Source organism: Heteronotia binoei, chromosome 5 (genome assembly GCF_032191835.1).
Source record: "Heteronotia binoei isolate CCM8104 ecotype False Entrance Well chromosome 5, APGP_CSIRO_Hbin_v1, whole genome shotgun sequence".
Taxonomy (NCBI): Eukaryota; Metazoa; Chordata; class Lepidosauria; order Squamata; family Gekkonidae; genus Heteronotia; species Heteronotia binoei.
In genome coordinates, this window is record NC_083227.1 from 113177136 (window position 1) to 113187192 (window position 10057).

Here is a 10057-nt window from a genome sequence, read left to right on the forward strand (position 1 = left end):
TTCAACTTTAGGAATCATGGGACCCAAGAATCCTTTAATATTGTTCAGATTTGATCCCTAGGGGACTTTTTCCATTTAACTTCTCTAGCCATGCATTCTAGAAGAGGCTGTCTTTGAAGATAGTCCAGAAACTTCAGCTGATCGAGAATGTGATATCCCTTCAAAAGGCAAACTATATTTAATAGATTAGGGCTCTGTGGATTTCTAACCAAATCTGAGATGGGGGATGTTGCCATTCCTTGATGCTTAGTTTTGAGCCAAAACGTAGATGCTGTCAGCAACCTAGATCCAAGTCATTTGAGGAAATGTCCTGCAGGTATAAGCACTGAGCTCTAAATGGGCCTGTGTTGTCTGTTTTCCTGCTGAGGAAGCTAAAGTTGTCAGACAGTAGAAATGCTGCTTTGATGGGTCAGTCAATGAAACCTGCATAAGTTTGGTTATTCCATCAAAGTTCAGTGCAGTTACCTCTGGGAACAAGTTTACATGTAGAAATTAAAATACACTTAAAAAAAACCATTATTATGTCTACTGACCTCCAGCACAAGGAAGAGCAGATTCCCTATTAGCTTAGCTCTGAGAGTCTCTGTTGCTTTAGCAAATATTAATTACCTTGTATCCAACCAGGCAGGTTTTTAAAAGTGTCCTTAAGTTTTTTAAGAGAGTGCAGTGAAAACTTTTTTAAAATTTCTGCCAACCTTTTAAGCATTTCCTGCTGAATTATGTCGCATACTACCATGTCATTGTTTTTGTTTTAACTTTGTTTTATACCACTTTTGGAATTGTATAGCTAAAAAGCAGGTCTCTAACAGAAATAATAAGAATCCAGCTTTGTTCCCAGACTACAGGGAAAAGCCCAGAATCCTAAATTTGGCATGATCTAAGATTTTAGAACAAGCTTGTATATGTGAAGTCACAGATTTATGGCAACCCCAGCAAGGCGCTTTCAAGGGAAGTGAAAAGCAGAGGTAGTTTGCCGTTACCTTCTTCTGCAAAGCCTTCCTTAGTGATCTTCCTTCCAAGTGCTGACCATGCTTAGCTTCGAGAACTGACAAAATCTGGCTATACCATGCTGTCTTCCCTCTGTAGAATCTTATAATTTTATTATTAACTGTTCCTGTGTTTGTGGCCTGCAGCACTGTCAGGTTACAGTGTGCTGTACTGGATGGTGGTAATTTTAGTGTACTCTATGCAAGCCCCAGGCTTTTGTCCTGTTACCTAAATGGTTAATTTCTTTTGGATATGGAAGAGGCAGCCAATTTTTTCCTTTCCACTCTCAAACTGCAAGAACCTCAAGGCAGAGACCTCTTTTTTGTAATATTATCCTGTATGCCATAACATACAGGATAACAGAATCTTGTGGTACTTTAAAGACTATTATTTCATAACCTTTCATGAGCTAGAGCTCGCTTCATCAGGTATATGACTGCATCCTCTGTTAGCAGATACACTCATCATACTGTCATAAACAAATAATAGCTTCAGTTGTCTCAAGGAACACTCTTCATCACACTGAGGTCTGGGCCCTCAAAATGTGTTTTTTTTGTTTAACAGACTCCCTTATTAGTGGTCAAGGCCTAACAGTAATAAAGCTGGAAATACCTAACACTGAAGTCTTAATAATTCTTGAGTCCATTTGCTTGGGCTGCACAAGGTCAGCAAATCCAGGGAAAGAAACTAAGCTCAAAAGATTTCCTCAGCAGACAGATAGGTAATGGTCTTTGTTTAGTACAGACAATAGGAATATACTAAATTCAGATGAAACACTCAAGGCATCAGCTTGCTTTTCTGAATGGCTGTCAACTTGGGTAAGTTGCACAAAAGTTTTAAATAAGGCAAACATAGTATTCCAGTGTAGATCTTTTCAGTGTAATCTTTCCTTCCCAGTAAATATATGAATAAAATGTATTTCGCACCTTGACAGGAAGACCTGTAGCTTAGTTACACAACCCTCGCTTTGTATGCATAAGGCGTCAGGTTTGGTGCTTTGTAGTCAAAGTAATCACTGCTGGACTGTCCCCCATGCCCTCCTAGTTATCCCTAGGGAGATTAAAATGATGGTTCATGGCTTCTTTTGGCCTGTTGATTGTTTATTGGAACATGTATACCCCTTGGAGATGTCAGATGGATTGAACTGGGTCCTGCATTAAGCAAAACAGATGCTTTACTACTGAGCCACAACCCAGCCCAAGTATAGACACTCTCATCTGCCTTCGTCATGTAAGGCAGGTTTATGCAAGGGAAGCTTCTGCTGATTTTTATGTTGCTGACTGACTGCTTTTGGTGGTTTTTTATTGCATGCATTTATACAGTATACATTGTGGTTTATGTTCAGTAGCACCTTTAAGACCAACAAAGTTTTATTCAAGGTATGAGCTTTTGTGAAGTGTGCATGCACATGAAAGCTCATACCCTGAATAAAACTTTGTTAGCCTTAAAGGTGCCACTGGACTCAGACCTTGTTCTGCTTCTTCAGACCAACATGGCTACCCACCTGGGTCTATTATGGTTTATGTTAGTTATAGAGTTGGAAATGACTGGTGCTTTACCTTTTTTATCTTTTAGTGCAAGCAAACTTGTGGAGGCAAGCAGTATAAATAAATACATTAATCAGTGATCTGGTTGAGCAACTTTATGGTCATAATGGCCAGTCCATCTCTGGCATTGTACATTTATATTAATATTTGGTTGGACTCCGGGGTCATTTTATAGATAAAGAGGTGCCGGAACTCATTAGCACAACTTATTTGCATAACTAATTTTCATATGTCACACACCCCTGAATGTGTACTCAATTATATCAACTCAGCATCTACTAAAATGCTTTTTGAATTAGAATTGTCATAATAAAACCTTACTCTCATCATACTTTTAAAATTACTTTCTCCTATGTGGCCACAGGGGCATGATGAAGATTCCCATTTATGAGCTTTATATGTTCTTTCCCCATTTTTTGTGGAGGGAAATATTAGAAAATTTTATCAAATCTTACGAGTTCAGCAGAATTCTCACATAGGGTTTGAATAATAGAGCTCAGAAGCAAGTATTTGGGGGGGGGGGAGAGAAAGAAAGAGCACAATAAAATGTAGATGTTCCGGAGCTCCGCTCCTGTGAGCTCCTCCCCAAAATGAGACTTGGTTGGACTGCTTGGGGGGGGGGGCAGTCAAAATAACTTTGGCCTATGAGCCAGCATGGCTTTCTCAAGAACAAGTCATGTCAGACTAACCTGATCTCTTTTTTTGAGAAAGTGACTACCTTGCTGGATCAGGGGAATGCTGTAGACATCGTTTATCTTGATTTCAGTAAGGCTTTTGATAAAGTTCCACATACTATTCTTGTTGACAAGTTGGTAAAATGTGGTTTGGATCCTGTTACCGTTAGGTGGATCTGTAACTGGTTGAAAGATCGCATCCAAAGAGTGCTTGTGAATGGTTCCTCATCCTCTTGGAGAGGAGTGACAAGTGGAGTGCCTCAAGGATCTGTCCTGGGACCTGTTTTGTTCAACATCTTTATCAATTATTTGGATGAAGGAATAGAGGGAATGCTTATTAAATTTGCCGATGATACTAAATTGGGAGGGGTTGCAAACACATTATTAAGCTGTGCCTTGCCAGAGGCTGAGCACATTTCAGAGAGCTCTGAGAGAGAGCAGAGAAGAAGTGCTACAAGGGTGAGGTTTGGCTTTCTAAGCAGCTAGGGAAGTTGCTGAGAATTTCTGAGTTTGTGTGACGGTGTGATTGCTGAAAATTCTGAGTTTGTGGTTGCTGGGGAACTGCTGTTTGTTTGGTTTGAATGGGCTGAAGGTGATTGTTGCTGATCGATTAGGAGTGGCTGTGTTTCCCACCCTCTTTGCATTATTAAGCTGCGCCCTGCCAGAGGCACGAGCTGAAGGGCAAGAGCTAAAGGGCTCTTGGCCAGTGGCGCTTAGCCTGGGGGCTCTGTAAGGACCAGGAACCCAGATTCCTTGTGTTCCCAATAAGGTAAGCAGACCCTCCAGAAGGAGAGCCACATAAACAAACAGGATTTAAAAGGGAACTGTATATTTTTGAAAAAAGCTATCATGAAGGTAGAATGCCAGCAAGGGGGTGCGGGCTTTCCAGTGTTTTGCACTGTCACATGTATGACTATCTGCCCACAGGACAGAAGTCTTGGGTGTGTGCTCGATGCAAGGAGCTCCTGGTCCTCAGGGAACAAGTTCGTACCCTTGAGGCCAAGGTGACTGACCTGGAGAAGCAGAGACAGTCAGTTAGGCACTCGGGGAAGACTCTCGGGGACGTATTAGATGAGCCCTACTCTGAACGTGGCAGCCCCATTGCTGCCAGGGAGCATGAGGGCTGACAGGGAACAGGGCACCGGGCTGGGGATAAGGGGAATGTGCCCGCAGTAGGGACCTCTTCTTCATTTGGTGAGCGGGTATCTTTTCACGCCAAGGAACCATCCCTGGGCAGGGAGAGAGGGGGGTCTGGGTAGTTGGTGATTTGATCCTTAGTCATGAGTCAACAGTGCAATGTGGTGGGACTTCCGGGGGAGGAAAATGTTGAGCTGAGCTGCTTCTCATAACGGGAGCAGGCTGGAACTTCTGTTCGGGGTAGTGGAAGGCAAATTAATGCCTACTGCCTACTTTTCTCAGTCAGAGATTAGTCCAAGATATGCACAGGAAACTTTGAGATTTACCTTGGCTAAAAGAGAGTCCCGGGGGGGGGGGGGCTCCTTTGAGGCTTTGAGGGGTCTCCGGGAAGAGTTGCATTTTCATAATCTGCAGAAGTTTTCAGAGTCATTTATTTGACATAAGCTCAACAGGATCTTAACCTTCTTGGACGCTGTTAAACATCTAAAGCCAGACAAGACCGGTGAAAACTTGGATAATTGGAAGAGAAGGTACAGATGATTATCTTTCATTCCGGGACTATTTACAGTTTATCAAAGATTTCAGGTTTTCACGGCTGGTAACATCATTAGGGTTTGTAGAATCTTTCGGGATCAAGTGCCATGTTCTACTGGAGAAAGTTTTCCTTCCAGACGTTTCGTTCTCAGCTGCGGAGAACATCCTCAGTGGCGTTGCAGCCGGAGCAGGCGCTCAGACCTTCTTGGCTGCTGTGCATTGAGTGGGGCCAGGGCTGCTGGAGAGCTGCTATTTGTAGGCTGGAGGGGGTGTGATGAAAGGGCAATTGGTTTGTGGATGTGCCCATTGTTTGGTGGGGCTTCCTGGAAGGGTAGTGATAAGGAAACTGGCTGTTGAATGTGACCATTGTTCTGTGTTAATTGCTGGGAAGGTTGGAAGGGGTTTGAAGATAAGGAAGATGGTTGTTGACTGTGCTGATTGTTCTGTGGAATTTGCTGGTTGTTCTGAGACTTTCTGCAATTTATAGTCTGTAGGGTGTTTTGCAGAGCTGGGTACCAAGATTGGTGGATTAAAATGCCTTCTTCCTTTCTGTTAAAATTGTGCTGGTGTTTGTAAATCTGAACTGCTGAAGAGTTGCTGAAGAGTTTGTAAATCTGAACTGCTGAAGAGTTGAATAATAAATATGATTGGTTTCAAATGCAACAAATAAAGAGCTTGGTGGAAAATGACATTAAAACTGAAGGAATAAGAAAAGAGCAAACAGAAATGGAAGTATATAAATTACTTCTACAATGGTCTACAGAAGACGAAGTAGTGAAATCTCAAATGATCAAATGGGCAATTAATGTAAATAAGGAAATACAGATGGAAACTTGGGAGCATTTGTGGAAGAACTCAAATGAAACTCTCAACATGTCAGAGTATTAAAGAAAATTGTTTTAAGATGATGTACAGATGGTATATTACTCCTAAAAAGATTCATCTTGGCAAAGATGAATAATAAGATGCCAGATAGATGCTGGAAATCTGGATGCTGGAATAAAAAGCATGAAGGTTCTTTCTACCATATGTGGTGGACTTGTGAAAGAGCAAAAATGTTTTGGCAGATGATTCAACAAGAGATTACCAAGATTTTGGGACATGAATTTAACAAAGTTGCAGAGACTTTTCTGTTGGGATTACAAATGGAAAAATTCCCAAAAGAAGATAGGACTTTAATCTGGTACTTGCTCTCAGCTGCTAGGACATTGTATGCGCAGTTGTGGAAGCAAGAAAAAACACCAGAGACACATTGGACAATTTTTGGTAATGATTAAGTTTTAGAAGGAAGAAGAACGTAATCTTTGTTTTTATTAGTTAAGGGTACCTTATAATATTAGTATGATAAGTAATAACACCGACAGGGGTCAAGTAACGGGGGGAGGGGTGATTAGAAAGTAATATATGGGATAGATAAGAAGATGTTATTAATGATGCAGAAATAAGATATTGTCACCATATGTTACTAAATAAAAATTTGTTTAACAAATAACTGCGATGTGGTGGCTAAAAAAGCAAATGCAATTTTGAGCTGTATCAAAAGAAGTATAGTGTCCAGATCACGTGATGTGATGGTATCGCTTTACTCTGCTCTGGTAAGACCTCACCTGGAGTATTGTGTTGTTTTGGACATCACATTTTATGAAGGATATAGACAAGCTGGAACGGGTTCAGAGGAGGGCGACAAAGATGGTGAGGGGTCTGGAGACCAAGTCCTATAAGGAAAGGTTGAAGGAGCTGGGGATGATTAGCCTGGAGAGGAGGCGACTGAGAGGTGATATGATCACCATCTTCAAGTATTTGAAGGGCTGTCATATAGAGGATGCTGTGGAATTGTTTTCTGTGGCTCCAGAAGGTAGGACCAGAACCAATGGGTTGAAATTAAATCAAAAGAGTTTCCAGCTCAACATTAGGAAGAACTTCCTGACAGAGCAATTCCCCAGGGAGGTGGTGGACTCTCCTTCCTTGGAGGTTTTTAAACAGAGGCTAGATGGCCATCTGACATTGGGGCCAAGAATCCCAGCTACAAATACAAGTTGATGGGGTGTGAACTGGCAGAGACTGACCAAGAGAGAGATCTTGGGGTCATGGTAGATAACTCACTGAAAATGTCAAGACAGTGTGCGTTTGCAATAAAAAAGGCCAACGCCATGCTGGGAATTATTCGGAAGGGAATTGAAAACAAATCAGCCAGTATCATAATGCCCCTGTATAAATCGATGGTGCGGTCTCATTTGGAGTACTGTGTGCAGTTCTGGTCGCCGCACCTCAAAAAGGATATTATAGCATTGGAGAAAGTCCAGAAAAGGGCAACTAGAATGATTAAGGGGCTGGAACACTTTCCCTATGAAGAAAGGTTGAAACACTTGGGACTCTTTAGCTTGGAGAAACGTCGACTGCGGGGTGACATGATAGAGGTTTACAAGACAATGTATGGGATGGAGAAAGTAGAGAAAGAAGTACTTTTCTCCCTTTCTCACAATACAAGAACTCGTGGGCATTCGATGAAATTGCTGAGCAGCCAGGTTAAAACGGATAAAAGGAAGCACTTCTTCACCCAAAGGGTGATTAACATGTGGAATTCACTGCCACAGGAGGTGGTGGCAGCCACAAGCATAGCCACCTTCAAGAGGGGTTTAGATAAAAATATGGAGCACAGGTCCCTCAGTGGCTACTAGCCACAGTGTGAGTGTATATATAATTTTTTTTGCCACTGTGTGACACAGAGTGTTGGACTGGATGGGCCATTGGCCTGATCCAACATGGCTTCTCTTACGTTCTTATGTTCTTAAGAGTTTCCGGCTCAACATTAGGAAGAACTTCCTGACAGTTAGAGCGATTCCTCAGTGGAACAGGCTTTCTTGGGAGGTGGTGGGTTCTCCTTCCTTGGAGGTTTTTAAACAGAGGCTAGATGGCCATCTAACAGCAATGAAGATCCTGTGAATTTAGGGGGAAGTGTAAGTTTCCTGCATTGTGCAGGGGGTTGGACTAAATGACCCTAGAGGTCCCTTCCAACTCTATGATTCTATGCACAGTTGGGCATATAGGGAGAGGAACTTTATGCAAAAACTCCTGGTTGTTTTCCTTGCACTAAAGATTTAGGTGAATCAACAGCCAATCTGCCTCTTGGACAGAGACCAAACTGATGAAAGCACAGGAGACAGCTTGTGGCAAGCATGGCTTGGCTTGGGACAAAAAAAATCAATGTCCCAAGTATTTGCTGTTTATAAGATGAAAAGCGGGGTGCTGATTGATGTATTCCTAATAGATCTGGAAAATGAAGCAAGCATCCTGATAATCAGGAAGAATTCTAATGGCAAGATAGACCAAAAAAAGAAATGCTGGATACATAATGCCTGAGGGAAATGGCCTGAAATTGGGTAAGACACATAACGTGGAAGCCAGAGTGACATGCCTGTCTGCATGGTAGGAGAGGCTGTGGAGACCAGGTTTCTGGGCTTGAGGCCAAAAAGGAAAAACTGCTGTTGGCAGAAAAGCCCAAGATGGCTGTAGGGGCCCAGAGTGCCTGAGTTCTCCAAGAGTTTTTGGATCACAGCCTTGTAGTGCCATAGCCTTGCTCATATCAGTGGCACCTGCCAGGGTTCCAGCTGCTTACAGGGAATGAATCAGTCTCCTGGAATTAAGGAAACTGGTTTGTCTGGCAGCCCTAAGAGGTGGACACTCCCGCTTCTTCTTGCGACGCCTCGACTCTTCCCTATGGCATCTGAGCCAGCAACTTGGTTTCTGGCTCTGCTGCCAAGTTTTGGTGCCGCCCTCTCTTGGGTTGTTCTTCACCTCCCCACAATTCTAATTGATGGGTGGAAACCTGCTGCAGGGTTTCTGGAGTGAGGCGCCAACAGAGTCCTGGACTGGCGTGGGCACAATTAAACAATTTCAACAGCTAGCTGTCCCACAGGAAAAACGAGCCCAGCCTTAGCAGTTTCCTAGAACCAAGGGAGTCAAATCCAGCTAAACTGCTAGGAAGCACATCCCCTTTCCTGGTGTTGTGTTGTTATTGCAGTCCCTTTCCATCATTCATTAAGCTGGCCAGGCCCATGGCTTTTAGTGGGTGGCTTGGACACTGGCCATGTATATATCATAGCTGTTCAATAATGGCATTAGATTTCTAGAGGTGATGGGGAGGTGATAGTGAAGTTCAGCCAACTTATCATATGAATAAATTATCAAATGCTTAGATGCTCCAGCTCCACTATAATTTAGAGAGGATTTTGCAGGGAAGGGCCTACAAACCCTGTATGTTACATAGGATTGTATCCTTCCATACCCAGCAAATCTCCCTTACTCCAATAAAATGCATAAGATCAGCTATCAGATAGTCTTGTTTTCCGATCTAGAAAACTGTTTGCTGCAGACAGTGACACTACCATGGTTAACCTTCAAGCATGGTACTGATGGCAACAAATAAACCAGGCCAGCTATTGCTACAGGGATCATGGAGAAAAAGCTAGTGCTACAGATAAGTGCCATAGAACCTGTACATACCTGAAGAATTGTTAGGGATAAGAAATGATCACAGCAAGGTGACAAAATTTATTTAAGAGGGCTCTCCAGGATTAATATGCTATATTGGGTGGTGGCAGTCCAAAGGCAAAATGCTTTAAGGGAGTTGATAATATCTTTGCACTGGGGACTTAAGAAAACAGGTCTTTGGCTTCACTCCCTTAGTTACTTGAACAACATTCTCTTCTGGAGTGAATAAGAATGGTAGTATCATACTCTTACAGGAAGCTCTATCAACTTATTGCTCAGTGTGTGTATAATGTACCATCAAGCTGCAGCTGATTTATGGCAATCCCAGCAAGAAGTTTCCAAGCCAAGTCATTGCCTTCCTCTGCAGTCTTTCTTGGTGGTCTCCCTTCCAAGTACTAATCATGGTTAGATTCTGAGAACTGACATTATCAGGCTATCACTGCCTTTCTTAAATTTATTTATTTCACAAGCATTATATTTTTCTATATCGTTATTTATACAGCTCGCACCTTGATCTTGCATGCCAAGATAGGTGTGCCTAATTGGGATCAGGATGGTAGTTCAACCTCACATTGCCCTTACCAGCAAGAACTTTTCTAAAACTGGGAAAGAAGCTGCAGATGGTAGCGAAGAAGATGACTCTGCTAGCTGGCTAGCAGCAGCTGAGTAAAATCTGTCTGAACTTGT